Below are 12910 nucleotides of genomic sequence, written 5' to 3' on the forward strand. Positions count from 1 at the left end.
CACCGGGAGCGCGGCGGACCCAGCGGCAGCAGGAACCAGCCACAGCGGAACTGAAGGTGGCCGGAAGTCCAATTCTGACAGTCTTAACAAAAATAGCCTCCATCGTTGGCAGGTTTGAAGATAACTTAATTCTTCGTCAGGCTTCTTATTGTTGCCAGGTAATACATGACTGATAAGCTACAAACGATACTGTTTTATGTTATAAAAATACTAGCCGTTTTCATTTATGCTTATAGGCATTCAGTGCTGTCCAGGTTAGGCTTGTTAAGTATTAAAGGCAGTTTTATTACAGCGACATGCAGTTATTTTATTCTAAAAGAATAAAATGCATAAAGAGAGACAGCTTTTATTTGTGTTTGCAACCTGTAAAATGGAGTTATTTTGCTGATGTAAATACCGACTCACTCGAGGACCATGTCGCCTTCTGAGGACGCTGCACACCTCCTTCCTAGGTGTGCCACAGCCTGGAACCGTCCAGAGAGAAGGAAGGAGCACCGACCGCTCTGGCCTGCTGCCCCTGGCCATCGCACTGACCGAGCTGGGAAGAGCCCCGAGCAAGGCAGCCCAGCCAGAGGGGACAGATGGTTTATTCAAAGGCAAAAGACCTACATGGCTCTCCGGGAGGGCAGTTCCCACCTTCAGGCCTACCATCTTGTGCATGATCCCCTAGCGTATCTCCCTACAGGGCTGATCTGGGTGGGCTTGCTGAGAATGGTGTCCATTACTGAGTGAGTCATGAGAGAGCTCTGTGGTTACATGTAAACGTGTGCTAGGTCTGCAGAAGTTACAGGTGCAGAACGCTTCATGGTGCAGGCTAAGTCAGAGCGCACGACGTCTTTCTTGGACGCCCCGATATCCTGTCCTGGAACTCTGCTGTGGGCACAGTAGGAATGGTTCCCCCGGCTTTCCAAATGTTCTTGCTAGACCCTCTTGAACAGACATGAGCAAGTGGTAGTTAGAATCCCTTTCATATTTGAAGGTCAAACAGCCATGGCTGACATGGTTTAGATTCTTCAGCCACTCAAAGTAAGACAGGTCCCTCCTCCCGCATTCAAGTCGAGGTCTGGAATAACCATAATGTTCCTCTCTGTCCCAACCCTAGGGACAGTAGAACAGGTTCCCTGGGGGAGGGAGTGAGAGATGGGACAAACACACGCACACACAATACAAGGTGCTAATCAAGTCTTCTTCCTCTTCTTCCGCTTATTGAGGAGAAATGGCGAGTTATATACAGCTGGTCGGCACCAATTGGTTGCCAAAATGCAAATGAGATAGAACAACATGAACCAATCATTGATGTGGGTGGCTCTCTCCCCTCTCCCGTTGCCTAGAAACCCAACCACATCTGAGAAGAATGGTTGGTCACATGATTTCTGAGAAAAGGTTTGCTCAGTGAGGAAGTGAAGCCTAATGGTTTCCAAGATGGTGGATAGGTCAAGATGCCTTCCATATGCAGTGCCCGCCACACCTCTCCAGGAAAATCTTAGCAGCTTGTGGAGTCGTTGGCCGGTTGGCACTTTAAGCAATGATCTTGGCTTTGACTCTGGGTGTTGGATTTGGTGAGCTGCTTCTCACTGGCAGCAGGGATCAGTATGTCACAGCCAGCCTCCAAAATGCTTCCTTCATGGGGCTGTGCCTGGGGAAGCCCAGGATTAAAAATTGTTGCAATTTTTTTTTGAGAGAGAGATTTTCGTGTGAACTCGCCACACAGACAGAGAGATAGAAAGCAAGAAATCACCCCCCCCCCAGGGGGAATGGCCATGCCGCAATCCCTTCTCCTCCATTCTCCTCCTGGGGTCTTGAGCACGCACGCACACACGCACACGAGCCCGGCGTGAGTTTTAAGCCACGTCCGGGATGCGAACCACAGTCGACTGCGTGGGAGTCCAGTGACAGCCATTACGCTAAGTGCTGGTTCCTGAGAAACGTTGCAATTTGAAGTCTTCCAGCTCCTTGGGGTCAACAGCGTCTGGATTCTATATACTCCCGTCAGACGCACCAACAGCAACACACTTAGCACTCACAGAGTGCAGGCCCACGTTCCCAAAGCCATGAACAAGGAATACCTTATCTCCAAACCCTGGAGGCATCCTAAGATGTTCCCGTAAGAAACTTCGTTGGTGAAGTTCTCCATCCCATGGAAGACTCCCTGGCCGGTAGCTGAGATGGGTTCGTGGATGCTGCCCGACTGATGGGCTTCCCGGTCACGCAATTGATGTGGTAGTGCCCGATGGTGCTGGACATCTCCCGCTCGCCCGTGCTCATGTCCGGTGCGGGCACGTTGAGGCCAGGACCAATAAAGCCTTTGGCCAGCTCCATGGTGAACCTCCTTGGGATCTTCTCCAATTCGTTATCGGTATAGTATTTGGGGTTGATTTTGACACCGGCTTTCGTACCCCCAAATGGCACATCAACCACGGCGCACTTGTATGTCACCAGGGAAGCCAGAGTTTTCACCTCGTCCACACTGGCACACTCATGTCGGGGCTGGAACGAATACCTCCCTTGCGGGGCGCGGTGCTGGCTGTGCTGGGCCCGGTGCCCCTCCATGACCTTCCTGGAGCCCTGGTCACGCCGGATGGGGAAGGGCAGGCTCAGCACACGGTTGCGGAGCTCCATGATGGCAAGATGCCGCGCACGGGGTGCGCTTCTGCTTTTCCTCCACGATGCTGGCGCCGCGGTGGAAGAAGCCCTCCAGCGTCTTGAAGAAGCTGGGGTCGTCCCTGCGGTTGCCCGCCTCTCACTGTAGTGGCGCCGGGCGGGCGGCGCGAACCGGGGATGCGAGGCAGCGGCGGGCTGAGCGCGGGCGCGGCAGCCGCTTCCTGCCTGCCCGGCTGTCCCCCCCTCAGAGGGCAGACCTCCAGGGGCCACGGGCCGCCCTGGCCTCCGCCTCCGCAGTGGCCTGGCCTGGCCTTCCTGGTGGCGCGCCTGCCCGGGGTCCCTCGCTAAACATTTTTTATGAAGTGTAGGTAGTGTTCCTGAAATCCTATGAAGGAAAAACCTATGGTTTTGTATAAAAAAATGCAAGTTTGTCTTGTAGGGTTCAAAAAAAAACTTCCAACTTAGCCTGGATGCATTTTTTAACACAAAATGATTCCTACCACTTGAATACTTTAAAAGGGTATAAAAGCACACCAGCACGCACATTAACAACAAAAGGAATGATTTACAGGGAGATTAGGAATGAGGGCAAGAAGAGGTTAAAGGAGAGTCTCCCATATTACTATCAGGGAACTGCCTTTTCAAACAAATTCTACCAAAAGGACTTAGTTCGTAAATATCAAAGGCCTAGGATGGAGAAATAGCAACCTGAGCAACTACAGTTTTGTGATTCTAGAACAGAGCTGCAGTGACTTCTTTTCCCCCTTCAGTTTTATTCAAGAAATCATGCAAAATATTCCAGGTAAATGAGTTTTAATCCTCATCGTCCTCCTCTTCTCCATCCTGGTTCCTCTGGAAGTAAGGCAATTCCTAACTCCCTTTGCTGTTAGCTATGCACAGCCAATCACGTAGGTTATTCCTCTTTAAGTATTTTTTGGTCAGAGTTCAAATACCTTTTGGGAAAAGGCACCTTGGAGGTCACGGTGACCTTGCCCTTGCTCCTTCCAGTGGTCACAACCCTCCAGGAGATCCCAGCCTTTCCAGGCACCTTGGCCTCTCTCTTGGAGAAACTGCTCGAACTTGGCAGCCTCCATGATGCCATGTCCGACAGGGTGGGTGCAGCCAGGAGCAAACTTCAGAACCTGCTTCCTTTTATTGCCCCACATCACCACAAGCTTTCTCTGACGGGGTACTGCAATGATTTCTAACATTGAGAAACACTCTGAGAATCAGCCAGTTGTTTTACTTCTTAGAAAATAGAGGGGGGAAATACCCTCTGAAAAAATAATTCATTACAAATAGTAAACGACATTCAAGGAATGGCATTTAAAAATATCTAAATAAAATATAGGGACCACAAGAGCTGAGGCCCCGATCAGTTCCGAGAAGTTGCACTAACATCCCGTTTGATATAGACAAAACAGCGAAAGCTCACATCATCAACAAAGACCCCTTTGTTTTATTTATTTATTTAAAAAGAATTTTAGAGGTTTTTAATTTTTTTTGTTACAAGGTGTTTCTGCTCACAAAAGAGACAAAGAGAGATAGAATGTGAGAAATCATGGGGGGGGTGGCCATGCAGCAATCCCTTTTCCTCCATTCTCCTCTCGGGATTTTGGGCACGCCAGTGCAAGTGCCTGGGGTCAGTTTCAAGCTTTTAGGGCTGGGACTCAAACTGTGGTCAACTCTGTGAGAGTCCAGTGGTGAAACCCGTACCCTCTCTGCTGGTCCTAGGCCCCTTTGTTTTAGACTTAAATTCATCTCTAATCCTTCAAAGTTCATATGAACAATGATTGAGCTACTATTTCAGTAACACTTTAAGCTTACGGTATTTTTCTCATGCCTGTTCTACATCATTGGTCCAGAGGTACATGTGCTTTTGAACTGGTCAGATTTACAAGTCCTCCCACATCCTCACTCAGAAAACGTTCCGACACTGGTTTTGTAGTGGGATATTTAGCAAGAGAAACAGGCTGGGGAGCAGGAAGACAACAGTTTCTTCCTGCCGCACTAGCTCAGCAGATACACACCCAACGCTGAGCCCTGAATCTCGTGGGGGCTCTTCCTTATCTTCATCCTAGTCTCTGTCTCCCTTAGGTAGTTGTAGCACTCCGACTGGGTAACTGGTGCAGTAAGGTAACTGGGTAACTGATGTAGAATCGCGCAGGTATGCCCTGGGCTGAGTGGGTGTACCTGGAGTTACAGACTCGCTGCATGGCCAGGGCTACAAGGTCGCTACAAACCATAAGCGCGTGCTTGAATTGTAAGCCTGTCCCCTTATCTTTCCTTTCAGCTGGAACCCCCCCACCCCGGGCTTCATAATGTTATCATCCTTACATCTTATAAGAGTTTGGGATCTAGAACTTGGGCTTCAAATTCTGGGTTTGTGCCACTTGCAGGGGTGCTAGGCTCACTTTATCAAGAGGAATGAAAGTGTCCTGACCAGACTGGAAACTTCTTCTGCGTTAATGACTCCAGGCTCTCGGTGTTGGGAACAGCTTTTGGAATCTGCCGTGACACTCGGCTGTCCTCAGTACCAACGTCCTCTTCATCTGTCTTCATGGTCTGGCTCAAAGCTCGGTTTGATCAGCTGTGGATATCCCAGAGGGCTATTCTCAGTCAGCTGGCTGGAGGGCAGTCCCACTGCTCCTCAGACATTTTCCTCTGGTTTGCTGACCTCACAGTCACCATGAGGTCCAGGCTCTTTGTGATCCATCTGGCTGGTCATCTGATGGCCTCTGCCCTGAAACTTCTGTGCTGCTAACTTCTACAACGTCATCATTAACAGCGACAGCACTGTGCTCTGAGCCAGGCCTCCTGGGACCAGCCCGGATATAGAGATCTCTGGGACCTTAGTGGAGCCATGCGGTGTTATGGGACCCTGGAGCCACCAGGGACATAACATCCTAGTGTTGTGGGGCCCGATCGCCAGGCATCAGTAAGTCCCCATGGATGTCTGCGTAATGTCATGTCCACCGAAATGTCAACACTGGATACCTTTATTTTTTTTTTTAGAGATTTTTTTGCTATAGGGCACGAGCGCTCTCATGAGAGACAGAGACAGAGATAGAGAAACCATGGCAGGGCGGGGGGTGGGGCGGTGGCGGGGAAGGCATGACCTTATCTCTTCCCCTCCATGCTCCTAGGGAGCGCACATGCGCAGGCGCCCCGCATGAGTTTTAAGCCCCAGGGTCGCACCGCGCACCGCATCGCGGGAGTCCAGCAAAGTCACTCTGCCATCTGCTGGCCCCAGCATTGGGTGTCTTGTGGACGTGCTGCAGTAATCCATAAAGCTCTCCCACATTTTCCAGGTTTTGATCTTTACAGTGAAAACCGAGGAAATTCAGCTCTAAACTTGCTTTTCACTCCCGCGGGGCCCAGGTACCGCTGCCCGCCCCGTGCAGGTGCAGGTGCAGGTGCAGGGGGCTGCGGTTCACGCTGAGCGCCGGCCGCCCCTCCGGAGCGCGGGGAGCGAGTGCGCCGCGGGCGGGCTCCGAATGCTGCCCAGCGGCCTCCTCCCAGGCACCGGCAGAGTGGACCGCCCCGGCTCGGGCTGACGCAGTGGGCATTGGACCTTCTGGGCCCTGCTGCAGTCCGGACTGGGCAGACGGGCAGGGACGCCGCTCCCTCCCTCCACCAGGGCAGTGCGGCGGCGAGAGGGGAGGAAGCCGGGGTGGGGCAGCGACAGGCCCCCTGGCCAAGCTCCGGACCTGGACTTTCAGGAACACTTCCCTCTCCGTGCAGCCCGCCCGTAACCGAGCCTGGGTACCTTTCAACTCTTGCATTTTGTTTTACGTCATTTATGCCTCAGTAAAGCAGGTTTTGAAGATACTAGCCTTCTTTTAGTTTTGTTCTTCGATTAGGAAAAACAGAACAAAAGCTTTGTCTCGTCTCAGGAGGGATCCACTGACATCAGGAGGGAAAGGAGTCTGGGTTCTGCAGCTCACGCTCATGAGGTCTGCAGTTAGGACCAGAGCCGTATTTATACAACCAGAGGTAAAGGTGAAACAGCTGTGGTGACATGTTAGCAAAAGAGTAAACGGAGGAACATATGAAAATAAAAGGAATAATAAAATTATGTGTACTTTCTTCGCTTATGAACACAAACAAACCAGGTTAGTCCTGACGTGTCTGCCTCTGACCTCTAAAATCACAGCTGTTTGCAGACATTCTTGCAGAATTACAGGGAGCCACACACACTGTAGGCATCCCTGCTGGGACATTATTGTAGTTATTAGAGTTGTTCCCAAATCTCCCTAGTGGGGACCAGCAGTTAGCATAACGACTGTGTCGCTGAACTCCAATGTAGTTGACCGCTGGACCTGGTGGCTTAAATTCATGCCAGGCGTGTGTGTGCCCAAGATCCCAAGAAGGGAATGGAGGAGAAGGGATGGTGGTGTTGCCATCCCCCCTTGGGGGTGATTTCTCGCTTTCTGTCTCTCTCTGTCTTTCTGGCTAGTACATGAGCCCTATAGCAAAAAAAAAAAAAAAAAAAAAAAACCCCTACAAAAAAAACTCCTTCCTTCCTGTGTTAAGAAATAAATGACAAATTGACAAATACAGGACCAGCAGGTGGCATGGTGGTTAAGGTCCTGGACTCCGAAATAGCCAACCTCAGTTAGAGTCCAGACTGGCAGGCTTGCTGTCTCACTTCCCCCTTCTCTCATTTCCTCTCTCTGTCTCTTTTGTCCACTGTAAAAATAAATAATAACAACAATGTTAAGTAAATAAATCATTTGTTAAACGAAAGAAATGCAAGCAGCCTTCCAACATACTTTCATAGTCTCGATCACTTATTTGTGTTTTCACGACAGTCACCTCTGGAATCCAAAATCAAAAGTAATTTATTTTTTAAAACTTTGCTAGCAGCCATATGCACTTGCTGGAGAGAGAGAAGGAAAGTGAGAAAGCACTCTCCCCTGGGGAACAGTCATGCTGCAATCCCTTCTCCCCCAGTTTTCCTTTAGGAGTTTTGGCATGCATGTGCAAGCACAGGGGCTGTTTTTTTTTGGGGGGGGGTCAGCACGCCAAGGTCTGGACCCCCGCAATCAGCTACGTGGGATCTAGGTGCCCATTATTTTATTATTAATATCAGAATGAAGCTCCAATTTCTAAAAGAAAACAACATAGATAGGCACGTCAAGTTTTTCTAAATTTTCAGTAACTACATACATGCACGCTGTCTGGAAGAAGTAAATGTTACTGTTACTGTACCTGATGTTTCAGTAGGCACAGGAGTTGTAACCCTGGGGAAGAGAACACGGCTGCACTTCCCCACGGTTTGTTTCCTGCTTGAGAACGTTTTGTCTTCAGTATAGTAAGATGGGAAATCCTGCTCCTGCCTGCGGTGCAGTTCGGGGCAGGCTCTCCCAGGATCTGAACCCTGCCCTGGGCCCTGAAGAAGGTGGAAGTGGTCAGTAGCACTAGTCCCAGCCAGAAGGGGGTAGGGAGCCTCTGCTGTGGGCTGCCCTTGCCCACTCTGTCCTTGCTTTAATTCTTTTCGCCTTTGTTCTTTTCGCCTTTGAGGTTTCACCCCTTATGGTGTGTCCTTGGAACAAGTCAGATAAAGGGACCAGGGATGACACTAGTCACGGCATTCTTTTTTTTTTTAATTTGCTAGAAGACAAAAGCACTCACTGGAGCGCCACAGAGGGAGAGGGAGAGACAGTGAGAAAGCTGTCCTCCTAGTGTCCAGTTGCACCACGATCCCTTCTCCACTCCTCCCTCCTTTCTGGATTTGGGGCATGCCTGCACAGGCGCAGGCACCAGTCTGGACTCAAACATAGTCAGCCGGGGGGGGTCCAGTGGCCTTAACCACCCCACACCCCCTGGCTGGCCCTATAGTCAGCCGTGGGGGATCCAGCAGCCTTAACCACCCTACCCCCCCTGGCTGGCCCGGCATCTGTAAGGGAGGGAGCACCAGAGGTCTGGCTGTTCTTGCACCTTTCTGCACCTTTTCAGAAAGCCACTCCAGCTCAGATCCTGACTCTATGTGGCCAAATCCTGGTTCTTCGTGAACAGATGGATTCACAGCACGTGAAGGAATTCTAGGAGGTGCTCTGGGAATTTAGTTTTTAAAGTCTTCTAAGTAATCCAGACACTCAAGTTATGTGTTCACTGAGCGTTGAGAAAGCTGTTCGAGAGCTGTCACTTCTCAGGCAATCTCTGAAACTGTGACAGTCAGATCCCAAAGGGGTCCTCAGTTTCCAGCATCGTGGGCTTAAGTTTTTCCTCGGATAGTCGAGAAATATAGACCTAAAAATCACTGAACTACGCTCCTTAAGACTGCTTGGGTTTTGCCCATTTTAAAATCAATATATTTGGGGAACTGGTGGGTTTCATCTTTCCCAGAACTGCATGTAACCTTTGCTCTGTGAGAGTCTACAGACTGAACATTCTTTCCCGTATGTCCTTTGCTTCTTCTGCTTCTCCTCTCCCTCCCTTGATTTTGCCATAGGGTATGGTTGCTCAACAGAGAGACAGCGAGAGGGGAACTGAGCAGTCAGCCCTGCTGGCCTTAGCGTTGTTATGGTTATTACTGAGACGGGTCACAGACCACATCACTCAGCCTTCGCAGTGTACAGCTCAGTGCCATTCAGCATAACGCCAGACCACACCACTGCCACCACTGCCTAGAAGGACGCGGAGAGGGTGAAGGGTTGGAAGGTTGAGGTCAGTGTGATCTAGAGGAGAATGTTTGAGCAGCGGGCCCTGGTGGGGCAGGGTAAGGAGACCAGGGAGTCCATTTACTGCGGCCTAGGGGAGCTGTCACCAGAGAGCGGGGGACGGGGGTGTCGGCTCCTAGGGGAGCTGTGGGTTGATGGCAGGGCTCACGTGTTATGTGTTACACTCAGCACGTGGCAGACTTGGACAGCCTGGACATTCTGGTTATTACTGGGGCACCAGTGCTCAGGAACCCCTGCAGTACCCTAGCCCAAAGACAGGAGGGAGGCTGGACTATGGCAGTGGCCCTGGGATTGAAAAAGGGCTGCAGAAATAGACTTGGAGTCACTGAGAGGCAGGGAGAGAGGGAATCAGAAAGAATGAAGGAGAGGCCGGACAGTGGCAAAAACGACCCTCTGTGGGGAGATCCACATGGGCAGGTCCAAGTTCCTGTCTGGAGACTCCCCCCTGCGTGTGCGCAGGATCTGGTGCTGGCTGAGGTCAAGGCTGGCAGACTCCCCCCTGTGTGTGCACAGGATCTGGTGCTGTCTGAGGTCAAGGCTGGGGGTGGATTGTGGAGGCAGGGCTCTGTTCGGGATGCTGTCTCTCTTCTCTATACATTTTGCTTTTGAAAGTCATAAATGAATAAACTTAGTAAAAAGAGAGAGAAGAAAAAGAAACTAAAACAAAAAAGGAGGAGAAAGAAGAGGAAGAGAAGGAGAAAGGACTGAAGGAGCTTATCCTGTAACGGGGCTGGGGGCTGGCTGGTGTGGTGGGCAATTTGCAGAGTCCGTGCAGACCAATGGGATTAGAAGGGCAGAGGGGCCCAGAGATGCAGATATTCTAAGGCAGGTTGGAAAGGGGAATTTGGAGAGAGGTCAGCATTGGAGTGAGTGACTTTGTCATCTTCCAGTGACCTAATAAAGAGGCCAAGAAGAAGCAGTCCTTGCTGGATCTTGGAGGAGAAAGAGAGAGAGATTATGATGGCTAATGAGTTTTGCGTCTGAGTGATTCAGCTGCAGAAGGTGCTTCTGGAGGCAGAGGGGCTGAACTCTGCAGATGGTCTCCAAATGTGGTCACGGGTCACAGTGGTGGGGGAGTGTGTGTGTTGAGAAGATAATCAGGCCTCTTCAATAAGTTTGTTCTGGAAGGGAGAGCAACTGAGAGCAGGCAGGATGTGGTGCTGCAGGGGGAAGGAGGTTGGTGACCCCTGGGCTGGTTTCAGTGGGGATGGGAGGTGGGGTCGTCCTGACGCAAGGACAAGCAGCTGTGCTCTGGTGTGCTGAGGAGGCTGAGGTCTAAACACTCAGCTGCCCAGACCTGCCCCTGCTGCATTGGGCTGCCCGCACCTGTGCGGCTCCCCACACCGGAAGTCCTCCACCACAGGCTTTTCTAGCTTTCCCAGTTCCTTCTTTTTTTTAAAATTCAATGAAGCATTTTATTAAATCTCTAAGATACAATTTTAAGTGCTCTTCAGAAGTTAAAATGATATTGTTCTCTGCATAATGATTACTTGTTTTTAAAAGAAGTACTACATTAAATTTTACCCTTATTGAAAACATGGATCTAGGCATTCCAAAACAGTCAAGAAAAACTAATCTTCTAGACTGTACAGGAAATGGTGTTTTTTGATTGGTTTGCAAGTAATAAAAATTAAAGAACTTGATACCTAAAAAGAAGCAAAGGTCAAACTAAGTATAGGCAGACAGACATCGTTAACATCACCCGTAGATTACATTTTCCCGAGGAGTTTATTAAGCTAAATTCCCAAACAGCTGCCTGCATGACTTATTCATCTTTGTTATAACCCTGTGGGGGGAATTAGCACACTGGGATGGTGTTAACTCATTCTTGAAACACGTGAGAATTAATGAAATATTGAAACAGAAACCAATCGTTAAGTCAGAACTGTAAATGAAACACACACTAGGTGCAACAGCACTAACAGCTAACTATGTTTGATTTGTCCAATTGAGAAATGCAGTTGCTCAGGTGGCAGAAGGACCAGGTGGGAACTCTAACCATAGAGCTAAGAGAACTCCATGATGCTGGGCTGTCTCAAGGCTCAGAAGCTCCTGGTCAGACCACAGTCCTGTTTCAAACACTGCCCTCCTAAAAGCCCCACGTGCCAGTCAGCCTGAAGTTACAGAGAAAGGGCTGGCTGCCTCTCTGGGCCCTCTTTGGAGCTGGCATCCCCCAAGCACAGGGCTTTTGGAAAGGCTAGTTTTCCAACATCCACCTGGGCCTCGCCTCACTGGTCTTTCTTTTCAAAAGTGAATACACAGAAGACAGAGAAATAAAGATCTAGGAACTATTTTATATTTTAGCCTCTTGAGAGAAGTCACTTTGATCACGGGAATAAAAGGAAAATATGATACCTAATTCCTTAAAGAATAGTTAACACTAAGGTTAAAAAAAGTTGTCTCATTTTTCATTTTCTCCAAAAAGCTGGGAGAGTAAATTTTACATAGATTAACACCATAAAAGACAAGTCATTCTTGGGGCTGGCAGGTGGTATGGTGGTTAAGGTGTTGGACTCCCACAGGGCTGACCACAGTTCAAACCTGAACCTGGATGCTTGCTTTCTCAGTCCCCCCCCCCCTCTGGTTAAATTGAATTATAATAATAATAATAAATAAATAAAACCAAATGAATAATTATTGTTTTAAAAAATTTATCCTTTAAGAAAATTTATTTGTACCTCTAGAGCAGATGTAGTGAAATGGTATAAGTTTGTATAAAACATACTTTGTGACAAAGATCCTCACACCACATTTAAAAATATATATATTTAATTTATTTTTTTTTAATTTGACCAGAGAGAGAAAGGGGAAGAGAGAGAGAGATAGAAGGAAAATGAGAAAGCAAGCCTTCAAGTGCAGGACTCGAATCCTGGTTTGCCATGCGGGAGTCCAGCACCTTAATCACCACAGCACCTGAATGGCCACTCACAACACATTATTTTTAATACAGACTTTTGCTGCAACATTATTCCTGGATTTTCAAAATTCAGCCAACATGGATACCTCTGCCACTCAGTTTTGGCCTTCATAGCTGCTTCCTCTCTAGGAGGAGCTTTCTTTTCCAAGTTCAAACTTCTTAAAGAGTTGTTTCTTCTGGCAGCCTCCTTACCCTCCATGACCCTGAAAATGCAACCTGCCACTGGGAGGACAGTCATTACATGGCTGACCTTCACCCGGAGTTTGGTCTTTACAGCCTCAAACATCCCAAAAATGATAGTCTCAAGAATTTTGTCTTCCTTTTTTTTTAATTTTTCTTTAGCTATTTTGTCTTTTATTTTTTAATTTATTTATTTACATTCATTCACTGTACATCATTACAGCATACAAAATGAGATTTTCCATCCAGAGTACACTGGATATTGGCTCGATCAAGCATATCAACAGACATGCTATCGTCAACAAATAACTTTCCATTTCTTGCTTCCTGTATGTTTTGCTTTTTTTCCTCCCCATCCTTGATTCCCTATCTCTCACCCTCGGCCATCTCCCACTCTCCTCCCACACTGTCTCTGGTATCTGTGTGTACTTCCTATACTTTTTTCCCCCCACATTTTATTGAATCACTAAAGATCTTTTTTCTCTTTTTTCTTTTCTTTTCTTTTTTTTTTTTTTTTTTTTTTTTT

The 12910-nt window shown here is 48.6% G+C and overlaps 2 pseudogenes; both read right to left on the minus strand.

Moving 5' to 3' along the window:
- Positions 1-752: 752 nt before the first annotated feature.
- Positions 753-3767, minus strand: LOC102487808 (glutamate dehydrogenase 2, mitochondrial-like; annotated as a pseudogene).
- Positions 3768-4634: 867 nt separating this feature from the next.
- LOC114005411 (partitioning defective 6 homolog beta-like) lies at positions 4635-5575 on the minus strand (annotated as a pseudogene).
- Between the last annotated feature and the right edge of the window lie 7335 nt (positions 5576-12910).

This window comes from Tupaia chinensis, unplaced genomic scaffold, assembly GCF_000334495.1.
Source record: "Tupaia chinensis unplaced genomic scaffold, TupChi_1.0 Scaffold143751_1, whole genome shotgun sequence".
Lineage (NCBI taxonomy): Eukaryota > Metazoa > Chordata > Mammalia > Scandentia > Tupaiidae > Tupaia > Tupaia belangeri.